Source organism: Chaetura pelagica, unplaced genomic scaffold (assembly GCF_000747805.2).
Source record: "Chaetura pelagica isolate M959 unplaced genomic scaffold, ChaPel_1.0 scaffold17, whole genome shotgun sequence".
In the NCBI taxonomy this organism is placed as follows: Eukaryota; Metazoa; Chordata; class Aves; order Apodiformes; family Apodidae; genus Chaetura; species Chaetura pelagica.
In genome coordinates this window covers 9,785,221-9,800,461 of record NW_009970726.1, presented here as the reverse complement: position 1 = coordinate 9,800,461, position 15,241 = coordinate 9,785,221, and positions in this window count along the sequence as shown.

Genomic DNA, 15,241 nt, shown 5'->3' with positions numbered 1-15,241 from the left:
TGCTGGAAAATCCCATCTGTTGTGATACACTTCGAAATGACTTCATGTGCAGGATTGTTCTGGGAAGTTAGTGCCATCAACTTTTCCAACACAGAGTTGCCACTTACCAATCTCTTAACCCATAAAATGTCTATGACAGCAGGCTTCCATGACTATCATGTCAGAGAACACAGTGTTTGTGGAAAAGGCAGTGTTTCTTCAGGGAGAGAAACAATAAAAAAATCACAGTGTTAAAGGCTTCTCAAAGGATATGTTTCAGTGTGTTTCACAACCTGTCTTCTAAACCCCATGTTTTTAGCAAAGAACAGCTATTGCCTTTCTGCAAATGGCTTAGCCATATGGAAAGGCCCCAAATGCAATAAGTTTATTTACGGGAACCACAACCAATATCTGGTATTTCTAGAAAATACAGATCAAGACTAGAAGGCAGTTTATCCTCTTTCAATGCTAGTTTAATAGTCAAATTATCCAAACAAGTAAAATGTGGCATTTTAATGCAATAATAAAAAAACTTACTATTCCACTCGAGACTTAACTTATCCACTACCTTAGAAGATACACTGAATTGCTGATTGGTAAACCACATCTTTGCACAAGCACACACTGCTGCAATTAGTAGAAGACATGAACGAGAAAACTGCACATCAGCAGACCTGTTTAAGATAGAGATAGCAATGCCTATGGCAGAACTGTGAGCTGACACAAGTAAACTACTGGTTCTTTTCATTCAAGCTTTCAAACAGTATTTCTAGCCTATAGAAAGCAGATTCACAAAAACCCATGTCTTCCATCTATCTAGTTACACAATCTGTAGAATGGCCTGCATTTAGGAATTGATTTTAAATTGATTTTAAAGTATAAAATTTTAATTTTGTCATATTTCAATTCTGTAAATGTGTATAGTAAATATTTTTCCTTCTGGCTTGCTACTCAGTCTTGACAGAGTAATTAGTCAAGTTCAACAACTTCAGATATATTATGTCAAGGGCAAAGTTAACCTTAATACACACAAATACTTCCAATACTATCTAATCCAAGAGAAACTGCATGGATTTTACTGAAGCTTATCAAAAGCAAGTCAGACTCTCAAACAGGTAAGACACTTAGGTCCCACAGGTTTAAAATGCAGATGAAAACATGTTTCTTTAGAAACCACACAACATTCAACCATGGAGTCCTTACTGTCCTGCAAAACTGTAATACACTGCTCAGTCTGTTAAATCAGTAATTGCTACAGGAAGGGGAAGAGAATCTTAATACAGTTGTTTTTCTTATTAGAGTAAGGACAATTAGGGCAGTAACTCTTTACTTAGATTTGTACAGATCTGTCCCTGTGGGTGCCCAGTCAGCAGTGGTTAATCTGAGGAGTTAGAAGAATATTCTCGGGGGGACAGAGACCACCTGGCCGAGTGATGCAGGTAGCACATGTTTCAGCCTCCTGGTTTCCCTCTGCAACATCCACAACTACCTTCCCAAACAAAAAGTTGTGGATTGTGTGGTTTATTTGTTGTTTACTTTTTTTAAAAATTGACGTGATTCCTTACTGGCATATATTTTCAAGTGCATCTTTTTTATAAGAATTTCATAATTTCAGAAGATAACAAATACAAACCAGCAATGGTCCACAAGGTGATGATACAGGAAAGTGCACACAACAACCCTTCTCTGGGTGCCAAGCCAAGCAGAGCTGGGCCCATTCTCATCCAATAGCCACACGTGTGTGTTACTGTGGCGCCGGCATCAGGCTAACCTTTACACTGCATTTTAGTTCACGTATCTTACAGTACTGTCAGAGTTAATGTTCAACCGTCTGAAGATATTTATATACACAGTACATCCACCTACACCACAACCATGCAAGCAGCTCGAAAGAGACATCTACTCCATTTTTATGTAGCCAAGGAAAAAACACTTCACTGCCCCTGCCACCTCCCCCAGTCCTCCACTGAGTACAGCCCCCAATCCTCCCACTTCTGCTTCCATTAGAAGTAATTTCTGCTTTCTCTAATTCATATTCCAAGTGTGCTTTTATGCAGTCTGTTTAGTTGTCTAGAGTTACAAGAGTATGAGTAGCAGCATGCGTTCTCAATCAAACCAGTCAGATAGATCTGTTATTTAAAAACCCCAAACAATGCTTTAGGACTTAGATCTTGCCTGCCAACTTTCAGCCCAGAGTAATCAGCCCTTAAAAAGAGATTTACAAATGCAAGTGCTGACAACTTAAGTTTCAGACTGCAAACAGCAACACCGTAAAACAAAAAAGCTCACTAGAATAAAAGATCTTTTCATTGCTCTTCCAGCAAGCACAAACAAAAATAGATTTGAGTTTGGCTTTGTGCAGAACTCATCCTAGCAAACATTTTAGAAACTTTAAACACAGATTAAGATAAACTTTTCACAAGGCTAATACAGAAATACACTTCCAGGAACATGAGAAAGTCTGGAATGTTTTCAAAACAGAGGTGCACTGCCTGACTTAAACCTCGTAACAAACTTCCAGCTGCAGGCCAGAAACCCTCTTTCAACTGTCAGAGATAACATACTTTCTCACCATCTTTCACATCCTGATGTATCCACAAGGATCATGACACTGCAACAGAAATAATCAGAGCAACCATTGACTTCAGCTTTGAAAAAGTTTTATCACCCACTGAACATATCACATAGCTGATATGAGAAATAACAGATGTCTCTTGCAAAAGTATGCTATTAATTTAACATTAACACTTACTTCAATAAAGTTTACCTTTCTTTATCATATCACAAGTTTTTCATTACCCCAGGCATATATGTCAAGAGTTCATCACATTGTCATTTCAGGTAAAGCTGAGAACTCAGCTATAGGATAGTTAAGTTTATAGAGCATCATGAATACCAACTGACAAATCCTAATCCCAAAAGGCTGCAAGTTTCCCTGAGTGTTACAAGCAATGATACAAACCCGAGCTTGCTATTTTAATCAGGTGGCTGTTTCAGAAGACTTTCAAAGGAAGATTTCAGCTGTTAATGCAAGAGTTGAACCATCATCCTGCTGCATGTGAGACATGTTACCATCCTGTAGATGAATAACCCCACAAAGCTGCATCATTTTGATACAGCAAGCCTGTGACAGAACTCAGGGGTTTCCATCTTCCCTTTCAAAGCAGGAAAGATTCTCAGATCTGCTCTATAAAGAGAATAGTATCTACAATTCAAATGACACCATCATTTAAAAGAAAATATGCTGTGAAGTGTTTACAATACCGCAGTGGACAAAATAGCTGCAGATGAAAAATCTAACAGTCCAAAAAAGCACATTTGTCAGAGATGATCTCTGCAATCATCACTGTGCCCACATCAGTTAACTCCATATTACACAACAGCAACTAAAAAAGCTGACATTACAAATATTTAGTCACAGCATGTGTCCACAGAAGTTAAATAAACTACTATTTTAAAATCATCACAGGGCCCTGAGTTTGTTTAACTGCTAATTAGCTAAATGGTTGGGGAAAAGTTGAAAATTTAACCTCTGGAGCTTAGTTTGACCCAGACATTTATTAAAGTCTGCCAGACGAAGTTTTCAAAACTTGTGTGCACCCAGAGTACATGCCAGCACGGTGGCTGGAAAGTTAGATTTCAAAAATAAAGAAAAGTACCATCTGATTTGTTTCAGTTTCCATCTTGACAAGAAAATTCCTTATGCCTGCAGGCAGCATCCAGAACAACATAACTTGGTTCTTCAAGAGAAACATGGAGATAAGCACTGGGGACAAAACCGCACGAGAACATAGGGCAGGTGCAAGGTGTTTTAAAACCCGGTGGTGACCATGTGTTAGTAAGGAATGGCCTGTATCAGAAGACCATCTAAACCTTAATGCTGTACGTTTTTAACATTCTGCAACAGAAAACATCAGCTCAAACGGTTTAGAGCTGTTGCTGCATATACTTCACAAGTTTTTAAAAAACTTTTTTGTTTATAAGGTTGATAGTCTCCAGGATGTTCTGCAGTTCTATTCATTAGCTCTTCAAACAGTTGCTCACAGAAGAATGGCTGAAATCTCAAGAGGAACAGCAAACCTTGCTGTTTAAAGGGAAGGCTGCATTTCCTTATTTAAAGATCTATGAAACATTTCTGTACTAGGCTTCACAAGCAATTTGCAAATCCATCATTTAATGAGCTCTCCAGCTTGCACACAAATCCTCACACTAGAATCACACAACAAAACTGATTAGTCTGCAAGTCTAGAAATTCAGATCATTACAGGAATTAGCTGCCCAAGAGGTATCAAGCAATAAGTTATTAAACAAAGGTAATAAAATACCAAAGAAAAGTGACAGTGGTAAGTGATAAATACTCTACACAGAGGTATATGAAGAAATTTCAGTCACAAGCAAGAAAATGGGAAGAGTGTAAAGTCGTATCCCTATTTACTTATCTAATCTCAAACAACAAAAAGATTTTGATAGTACAAAGAAGATAAAAGGAAGACTCCTACCAACAAATAATCCTGATTACCTTTTTCATGTCTAGCCTTTAATGAATTGCATTTTAAATATATGCTTAAAATAAAAGGAAATATTTTCACTATATTGAAAGGTCTCGCTCAGAATTTTCACAGTCCTCCTGCACACCAAGAAGGTAAGTTTTACACACAGGTACTACCTGATGTACACTCAAACATCACTCAAGAAACAGACTAATAAGCTTGTGGATCACATCCTCCTCAGTAATGCAGTGCACCAGATGTTTAATCTACAATCTAGACAAATCTTACCATTTAAGAATGCTAGGAGTGTGCAACAAGACACCAATAACCCCCTGAGAAGAGATTTTTGTGCCTAGTAACAGAATCATGTGCCTTGAAGACAAGTGTGATTGTGTCATGAGCAGTTCCAGTTTGCTTACAGCTTCTTCTCAGTTTTCAAATCTGAAGCTGCATTCTCCTCACTGCAGGCTGAAGCACACAAAATTAAGAAACCCAACTCATTAATTAACAGGACTTGTTTCATGTAGCACATTCATCACAAAGCCACAAGCTTGTTTTCCTCAGTGTATGTTGACTAACAGCACACACCCTGCAGGTTATCCATAACAATGCATATTTAATTTCTATTATAACTACCATGTCAGATAAGATATTCTTTTATCAGATTATGATTTCAAGAAGTACCAAGTGCTAATAAAAAGAAACCCTATGCATTATGTGAGCAACCCTTCAAATGGCAGTTACCAGCTCAGCTAAGCTATGACAAGTCTGAAATTAAAGGTGGTTGTTACCTTAATGTGAAGCATCTACGATCATAATTCTTCACAACCCCATCTTCTCTTGAAAAGTTGTTTTATCTAGTTGAATGTAGAATCACAAGTTCTACATTCATTACCAAAGCCTATAAAAGGCAGAAAATATCTCACACTGGATGAAAAAGTTTTTATATTTCTCAGCAAAGAGATCAGGAGTTTGTCACTCGAGCACATTAGGCAAGTACCTCAAAGTATGATGATTTTCCACTAAAATACTCCATCCTTTGCCCTCAGTTAGGTTCACACACATTTGACCTCCTCCCTATCTCCCAGCACTTGCATATTTTCTTTTTCCACTACAGAAAACATCACCAGCAAGAACAGAATTTGAATACATTTGAACAAATTCCCCTTTTCTACAAACAGTTAAACAGAGAACTACACAGTACTTGCCTGCCCACACATTGGACTTCTGGGACCACCAGAAGTGTAGCAGAGGATAGGGGACAAAAATTGAACAAATGTTGCCACTAATCCTTCCTTGCTGTTCTGCAGGAAATCATTAGTAGCAGAGTACTGCAAACCAAGTCCTGCAGTTCTGAGTGAAACTTCACAAACCAAGTCCATGTCACACTGCTGCTACTACTCTTGCCTACAAAGCACCACAGGTGGTTCTTATTGGGGAAAAAGGAAAGAAGATAGTAACCTATATGCAGGACTTTCACAAGAGAAATCCCAGCAGAATGCCTGCACTGAATGAAGAGTGAACAGGTCAATGCAAACCACTGCTCTTTTGCATTAAAAAAAAACAAAAACAAAAAACCTACCCAAACCAAATTAAAAAAACCCAACAGAAACCCAATTAAGCCTGAACACAGGGTAACAAAGCTTCAAAGTACCTACAAAAGGACAAGCCCGGAGTTCCAGAACCTCTGGAGGTCTGAACAGAATTTCAGACCTGCCTCTGCCTCCAAGCTGTATAATAGAGACTATACACATTAAATGAGCCTAAACGATCCTAACCATAGAGGAAGACTAACTTTTCATGTAATCATCTAAAAACAGCCTAAATAACAGCCAAGTATAAAAAAATAAATCAAGTGTCTGTCTAACATGGGTTAACAGAAACTGCAGAATGTGATGGAAGGTCTCTCCTTCCTCAAGATTTTATATTAGGATGTTTTAAAACAGATGGGTTTTTTATTAGAGCACAAGCATCATATATTATACTAACCTACAGCTCATGTTTATTTCTTGTAAAGCTCCCAACCACCTGCATTTAAGCGTGACCCTTGACTAAACTACTAGACAACAGTCTATGCTTGCACAGTGTCCAGTGCAGTGGGATTCTGATCTGCCAATACAAGTCAGAGCTGAGGTAATACAAATAAAATTGGTGGGATTTTTACTAATATACACCTTTAACTGCTAAAATTTTTTTACCTACTACACAAATATTAACTCTAGATGCTTTGGTGTTATCTTTGATAGGGTAACTGCATTTTTCTCTGAAAGGAAAAGTCTCTCAGTAACTTCAGGTGTCTTTATGTCAAATACTGTTCATGGAAAATATTTTTTTCTCTTAAAGGAAACATTAGGAAAGCATCACAAAAATCTGTTTCTGAAGTTTAGCACAATCAAATACAAAACCTTATCTAATTATCTACTACCATCATCAATGTTGCTTATCTGCACGGAGATTACATGAGATAGCAATACCACAACACTACACACGGGAAGCAGAAGACCAAGACACAATTGTCTAGCAACAGTAAATTGCATTGAAAAGAAAATCAACACTTGCCCTGGAGTGGCTGGAGCAGGAGCTGACATCTATTACCACTGACAATGGGTTTAAAAAAATATTCTTCTTTCTGTACTGTTTCTAAGTAGGCATTTTCAGAACACTAGGTGGTAGCTTAAACTCCTAAACTCTGATTTAGTTAAAAAAACCTGAAACTTTTCAAAACCTTGCATTTATCTTCAGCCTATATTACTCCTTTCCATTGCCAACCAAAACACCACATGACGAGATTAACATGGCTATCAGAAAAAGCCACATGAAAGACTTCTTGGATTTTTTTTCCTGTAAGCCACGGTTCATTTTGACACACATCTTATTACCAGCAGGTGAGTTTACTTTGGCACTCTGGATACCAAGTCTATTATATCCTCTCTGAACTTATGTATGCATGAGGAATTCTTATGCACAGATAATATATTGCATAATAATAATAATGTATTTTCCTTGTTCCCTTCCCTCCCCACATAGTTGGCTTGCCCTCACTTAATCAAGGTTTTTTTGGAGTTTGCTTTTCTTTAAAGTATCTACTGAAAGGAAGTAAAAGAGATTACTCTTCCTATTCCACTGCTGCAGGAAGTAAGAATTAAATACGTTAAGAGCTCATACAGAGCAGCAAAGTTTTGCAGAAATGTTGCACTTTCATCATGAGATGCAGTTTTCATTCTAAGACTGAAACCGATTCCTGACTTGGAGCAGAAACTAGAAAAGATACTGAACTTTGCCAGCCAATGACTCACTGGTCCCACAGTAAACAGACCTGTCAAATTACATTTATTTCACAGAAAATCTGCAAGTTCTACTGTACTTCATTAGCTGCTTCAAATTTTTAAAACCAAGACACAGTAATTGATGGTCTCAAAGAAACACTAAGTCTTCAAAACACAAGACATGTGATAGAAGTGCCAGCAGCTTTAGCACTTGCTTAGAAGGAACAAGTTAAATGTTGTGCATAAAGAGTGTCAGTTTAGCAATGCTGGGAACAACAATCTTCCTTGTTTCAATTACCACATGTTCCTCTTCCTGAATTGCCAAGATGATCTTCAAGTTTTCCACATATATCACTACTCTGCTAACCAGAAAATGGCCAATGCATACTCACAATGCTGCCTGTCACTCTAGGCAGTACAGTTTGCAAAGGAAAAGGAAATAACTAACCCAGCTCTACTGGGCAGAATTTTACGGGCAGCACATTCTTCAGAAAAATTCAGAAGCCGGCAAAAGAGGATGAAAGGCAAGACTATAAACATCATTTGAAGCTACAAGGTTAATATTTAGGGCAGTTCCAAGGGTGAGGCTAGAAGTCTGATGGTCTTTAACAGGTCTTAATAGGCTTATCATCTTAGAATAACCATATTGCAATTATATGGATTCCATGTTTCAAGTCTGCAATCAGTGCTGTGCTTAAACAAGAGGAGGTCAAAAACTATACTAGGAACTTCTAGGACACTTAATATTTTTAGTGCTTTGAATTGTCCTTTAACACACACACACACATAGCTTCAAAGCCAATTCTCTAAGTTCTGTATCACCACATTCTACACACAATAAATGTTTAATTCAGGGAAGCAGAAACCTAACACCAAGGATCTCATCTGAATGCACACAGAACTAGAATTCTGGAAATGATTTAAAGCAGACTGATGGGACAGCTCTTACAGTGCTGCTAGAATACATCTGCAGTCACAACAGGTTTGAGAAAAGTGAGAGAAAAAATGTAGGTTTAAACCTACACCTGTCCAGGTGGGAGACACACACAGCACCAAGTAAGATGTTGATAATTACAGAGATAAAATAAAAGCTGCCATGACAAGTTTTCTTCCAACAACAATGTATACAATACTTCTTGACTATCGGTGAATATTATTTTAATAAATAAAAACATACCATCTAGGATGATCTCCCTTAAGGCTTTGGGGTTTCATTTTTTTTTGATAACTTGAAAGGCATTCATTTACCTAAAATATGTTAGTTGAAGTTTTGACACATGTTCAGGACCAAACCTGAAGCAAAATTAAACTACTTACAGAAGAGGCATAATTTAAGATTTTGTAATAAGAGAAGGAAGCTAATGTTTTGCCAGTGATTATTTCATTAACCTCTTTGCCAAAAATAGAATTTAACCCAAATAATCCAGTCACTTTGGTTTTACTTCCTCTTTCTAAAAGCCATCATGCTCCATCACAAGCTTCAGTGAAATCTTGCTTACTTTTAAAAGACTTTATGAAACACTATCATCTACTGGGTGCACATTTGTTCACAGTTAGACCACCCTGCCTTTCTAGAGTATCACAGTAATCATAACTACTGGTAATTCAGGTTTTGACTCAAAGCTGAAGGATGGAGTGTTCCAATATTTGAGCTTGGATTTAAGGACAATAATTCTTCTATGCAAGTCAAAGTAACTGGGCAAAGACTCTCCTAAAAAGTTCCAGATTCCTTGAACCCAGGCAGTTAAAATACGCAATGTTAATTAACAAGCAGAAAATTATAATAACAACAAAACATATTATAGGCTAAGCTGCAGCAGATTAATAAAAAAAGGATCCCCCTTCATTGTAATACAAATAGACATCTATTACAAAGAATTGGACAACAAGCTTTAAACAAGGCCAGGGACACAAACCTAAGATCTTGGAGACATTCCAATACAGGCAATGGTATTTTGCCCAAATTGTTTGCCTTGCTGCTTTAAACAGCAACATGTTGACCATTTTCTGTCCCTATCTATCAGGCAGCAACAACATTGAATGGGAACAAGACTCCAAGATTGTAAATTTTGCACATATAGGTAGCTATTTCATAAGCTGTGGTCCACTACATTTGAAGTAACCATGCCCTAATGCATTTTTCACTTTTGCTCTGTTTTTTTAATTCCTAGAACAAGAATCAAAAAACAGTAGGCTACAATCAAAACGTTCACAAACCTTCAGTGTCAGGGTATGAAAACGCAAGCTACTTTGGACATTGGCCTGTTGATTCATCAGTTCCTTGTTTGAACAACAGTCAGAGTCAGACTCTGTTGTGCGGCAACGTGCAATAGCATCACAACCTGTAAAAATATGCTTATGGATACCAACACTGTCTGAAAACAAAACCATAAACCTGCCAAAAAAACTTCATTGTAATGTTTCTCAAGCATTTTGTTAGGTTTCCAACAAGTGAGATTTATGGTATGTTTAAATATGTTTTCCTCAACAGAATTGTTGTTTAACTAAGATTTTGTTTCTGACGATTCCCTTCCAGATTGCTGGCACCCTACAACTGCAAAAAAACTTGGAAATAGATTGCAGAATGTTAGATTTGCTGAGAAATACAGAGAAGCACTTCAGTGGAATAAGAGAAATCTACAAGTTTTTGAAGTAAGTTTGCATCTCCATTACCAAGACAGATTGATGTCTGCTATCTGAATACCATCAGGAAATATTAATATTCATAATTCTTGCTTATTTCCAGAATCAAGCAGAGAATAGGCCAGTATGAAGATAAAGGAGAATTTATGGAAGTGAAGGGAAAATATTGTTCTGATACTTGGACAAGAAAACATGGGAAATCTAAAAGCAAAACTAAGCAATACAGTATTTAGACTTGCAAAAAACTCAGCACATACATAAAATAACTGTGTTCTACAGCTACACTCAAAACTCAGTATAACATTTCAGAACAAGTTCCATCTGAACTACTGATAGCATCTGAAGGTGTAATTTCCAAAGTCTTTATATTGCAAATGCTTGCTATTTTCAATAGGGAAAGTGATACAGGCATTTTAGGAAGGAGCCCCTAAAAGAAAGTAATTCTAGGTCTAATTCATCATAAGCCGCCAAGTCAGATACACATCTATAGATACCTACCAGCATATGTTTCTATCTATAGGTGCAACAATCCAGAATTAAAAGCTGTGTATAGCTACTACTGCATTAAATACATCTGCACTCTACTCAAGATATCTATGAACTCTAGGCGGCCATAAAGGCAACCCAGAAGAAACCTTTAGTGTGGGATATACTCTTGGGGACACTAGCTCCTTACATGCCAGCAGCCTTATGCTAACAACAACAGAGCTGGTGGAAGTGCAGAGGCGGCAATCCACTCAGCTTATGAACGAATGATTCCTTTTGTATTACATCATTCAACTACCCATTAAGGAGCTGGACTGACAGGATCCAGAATATGCATAGCCCAGCCCTCCATGGTAAACGAGTGTTAGAAAAGATTAAGGCTTAAAGAAATTGGTGATTCACTAGGGCGTCAGAACAGCATTTCCCCAATTCCCTACAATGTTCTAGGCCAAGTAGCTAGCCACCTATTAGCAATCCCTGTCAGACTTCCAATTTTGGAGTTAATTGCTGTTACAGAAACACATAGCCAGACACCAAATACCTGCAGCAGCACACATCACAGAATGTACATCGTCATGGCCACCCTAATCGCACAATTATGCAGTATGACAGTAACCCCTAATTGAAGTGCTGCAAAGTACCTCTGTTGTCTGCAGGCATTACTCTGTAGCACCTGCTTCCTAAGGGGGGGAGGCACCTCCCTTTAAAAAGGATACCTCGCACCAACACACACAGAAAACACATGTTAAAGCCCAATAAAAACAAACAAACAAACAAAACCTGACAGTTTATAAATCCTTGGCTTCATCACATCACCAGAACTTAAGAAGTACCAGCTGTGAATTGATTAATAGAATTTGTTCCTCTCTTGCTTTGTGGAACTTGGCTAGATTAATCTAAATGAATGGGTGCTGCAGCTCCTATTTCTAACAAGTTCCTCAAACTTTCTTGTTTTAGATAATTTTTTATGAGTCTTTCAAAGCCAGCATAGCCTTAAAGGAAACTGATTTTTGGAATAGCAACAGGTCTTCCTCAATTATCCACTATTTACAGCACCAAGTTATTTTTATTGACCAGGTGAAGTATCACCAAGTTTGATATTCAGAGAAAGTGCTCAGATGTATTCTATTTTTGTGTTTGACCGTTCTGATACACTAGCTTGCCTTCAACTTTGCACAGAGGAGTTAATACATAGGAAAAGAAAACAGAACTTCCCCAGAACAGTAGCTTACAGCTGCATTTACAACATTTTTAATTGGTACCTTTTATAAAGTGTATGACCACTTCAGGGGGGAAGATGCTGTGTGCATGCTTATTTTCTCTTTTTTGAGGTATCACAGAAAACGTGTTATTTCAACGTTTAAGTTTTACATCACTTTCCACTCCTAATTTAACAACTGGCTTACACAGAAGTCCAACTTGTCTAAATCTTGTTTTATTTGGATTAAAATGACAGTACTAGATTCAGCCTTGCTTGTTCATGCCTTGTTTTGGCAACAATATGGTTCAAATGCATTTCTGGGGCCTTTACTACAAGAGTAACTTTTACCCTCATCTTCTACACAGCTCTCCACACACTACTGTCTCTTACAAAACTGCGGGGGGAGGGGTTAATTTTCCTCCTTACAACGTCCTATTTTGTAACATCCTTCCTTTCCTACTTGTACCTGTGTGCCCGTTGTGAATACAAATAGAAAATACTGACTACATACAGGAATAAAGGCAGCCAAAGGCTATTTTCAACAGTTATTTCTAAGAGTTACACAACCTTGTTGTCTAAAAATGTCATTTTGATAGTAAATGCTTAAAGGAACAGAACATTATTAAACCACGTTTTTTACATCTTATGCCATATAACAGCTCCTCACGTGTCTCCACACACACACAAAAATCACACTCCCAAAGCTTGATGTTATCCAGACTCTGAACTGTGTTTCTTTGCTTTCTTCGTCTGGTCTGTTTTGCCTTTCTCTCTGTGTCAGCGTTCACTTTCTTGATGCTGCATTTGTCAGCTACCTCTACAAACACTCTTGCACCTTCCTTCCTTCTCAGAGCATCTCCAAGACAAGAATGCTCCTCATCAAGAAGATAGACAACACTACTGACCTTGACAAAACCTGCAATTCCCAACACAGGTACAAGAAGAGCCAAGTCAAATGCTCTACATGCTTATTTGCATACTTTACCTGTTAATTTACAGCAATGTGAATGTCTGATTAATATATACAGACACAATGGAGATAAGCATTAATAGCGCTGAAGGGCCAAAAAGCCACCCAGTTTGAAAACATTCAACTGATGACACACACATTACTTTATGATCTACACATTACTTTGCTCCTTCCAACTCTTTTCTTGCTACCTTTCAGCTGTCACTTGAGATTTGTCACACACTGTGGCCAGAAACATGCCTTTTCCGTGTCTAGCCTGTGCATTTTGTGAGGCAGTGTAATAAATATTTAACAAAGAGTTTATATTACCATGCCAATTAAGCTCAAAACTGATTTAAAGCCAAAGCCACTGCCAGATATGAGACTTGATACGAGACATAATAAGAGACGCAGCAACAAATCTCCACAGAACATGTAGATTAGACAATCCTGACTGTATTTATTTTGCATTTCAGTAAAATAACCCAAGTCATTAATTTGACTCTAATCAAATAAAATAAGAATCAGAAACAGCCTGCATGGTTGCCACGTGTCTGAAAAAGAAACAAAACCCCACCAAATCCCCAAGCCCTCACCACTGCCTCCAGTTTCCAACCTTCCATCTTGCTCTATACTAAAGCAAATTGAAGTTCCAGCCACATATCTAAGCAATATGTATGCACACACCAGTCATCCATATCTTCGAATTAAGTGTATGTTTGCATTAGAGCAAGCCATAAAATGCAACCAAAGCAGAACTCACTTGTGCTAACACCTTTTTTCCCTTAAGGCACTTGTGCGTAAACACTTCAAAAACCAGAAAGAAATAGAAGAGAAACAATTCAACCTAACCCAGAACATTGTGTACACTTAAAGACCTGATTACATACCATGAAAATATACAATCACTTATTTTTTAACATCCAAGAGGTCAAGTGTTCTCTATTAATTTGTTTATACAAACCTTTTCTTACAGTTTCAATATAGATTTTTATTTTTTTCCCCTCAGATGTAAGGTCAATTAAACACGAGTAATTTTAACTTCCGTATCAATAGTAACCACATAAAATTGCCCATAGACATTACATATAAAATACATGTTGTTTTCCGTATTTGCTTTATCAGCTCTCACCCATTTTCTCCTTTCGTTTCTACCAACAACAAAACAATTTTTTTATAGATATATATAAAAAGCAATATTCTGCCAATAGCTAGGGTGATTAAGCTGATAAGCTGCATATCTCAAGAATTAACTTGAAGAAATACTTACAAGTCATGCAGGAAACAAGTGAAAGTTCAACTGATAAAAAACACCAGATGAGAATCAAAACCCAAGAATTATGAAATCCCAGTAAGTTTAAAAACAGAACACAATGCGCTTTGACCTCTGAAAATTTATACAAACCTTAAAAAATAGATCTGTTTGACATGAAACCTAACCACATGAAAGGTTAAAGCCTTTCAATAGTGATCCTGAGGCAATGCTTAAGAAAGATTCCTACTCCAGCTTTACTAAGGATACAGAGAGAGGCCAACAAAACTAGGCCAGAGACAAGACGCAGGATTGGAAGCCAGAATTCCCATGGTTTTACCCCAACCATGACTCAAGTTTAAACAGTGGTTTTGAAACCAGCGCTCTCTCTGTGGCCACAGGAAAGCCTTAACCACTCTGCCTCAATTCCCTTACCTGCAGAATAAAAATAATTATACTTATCTGCCGCACAGGAATCCTGTACAACAGTGTTTGGCAAGTGCACATCTGTTTAAACTGTGGCCAACGGAGTAATTTTGAGCATCTGCACAAACTGAAACTGAGAGTGAAAACAACTCAGCTGAAGCAGCCAGCAAAGGCCCGACAACAACAAAATCTGAGTGGCAAAACCCTATTTGTGCGGCGGCTGCTTTTGCAAGCACTGCTCGCCCCCTGCCAGGACGGCGGGCCCGCTACCTCCCGCACAATGGGGTCACTTGCCCAGGACGCGGCTCTCACCAACAGCCCGCACTGCCCCGCATCTGCCCGGGGCGAGGGGCCGGGACAGCCCGCGCTCTCCCAGAGGGTCACGGCTACTCGCCAAGGCTGTGCAGGCGGAAAGCCGGTGCTTCGGGCGCGCTCCCACACCGCTCCCCCTCCCCGCTCTCTCCGAAGGCGCTCGCACCGCTGCCCGCGGGGACATGCGGCAGCGCCGAACCGACACGGGGGGGAAAGCTCACCCGGGGCCGGGGCACA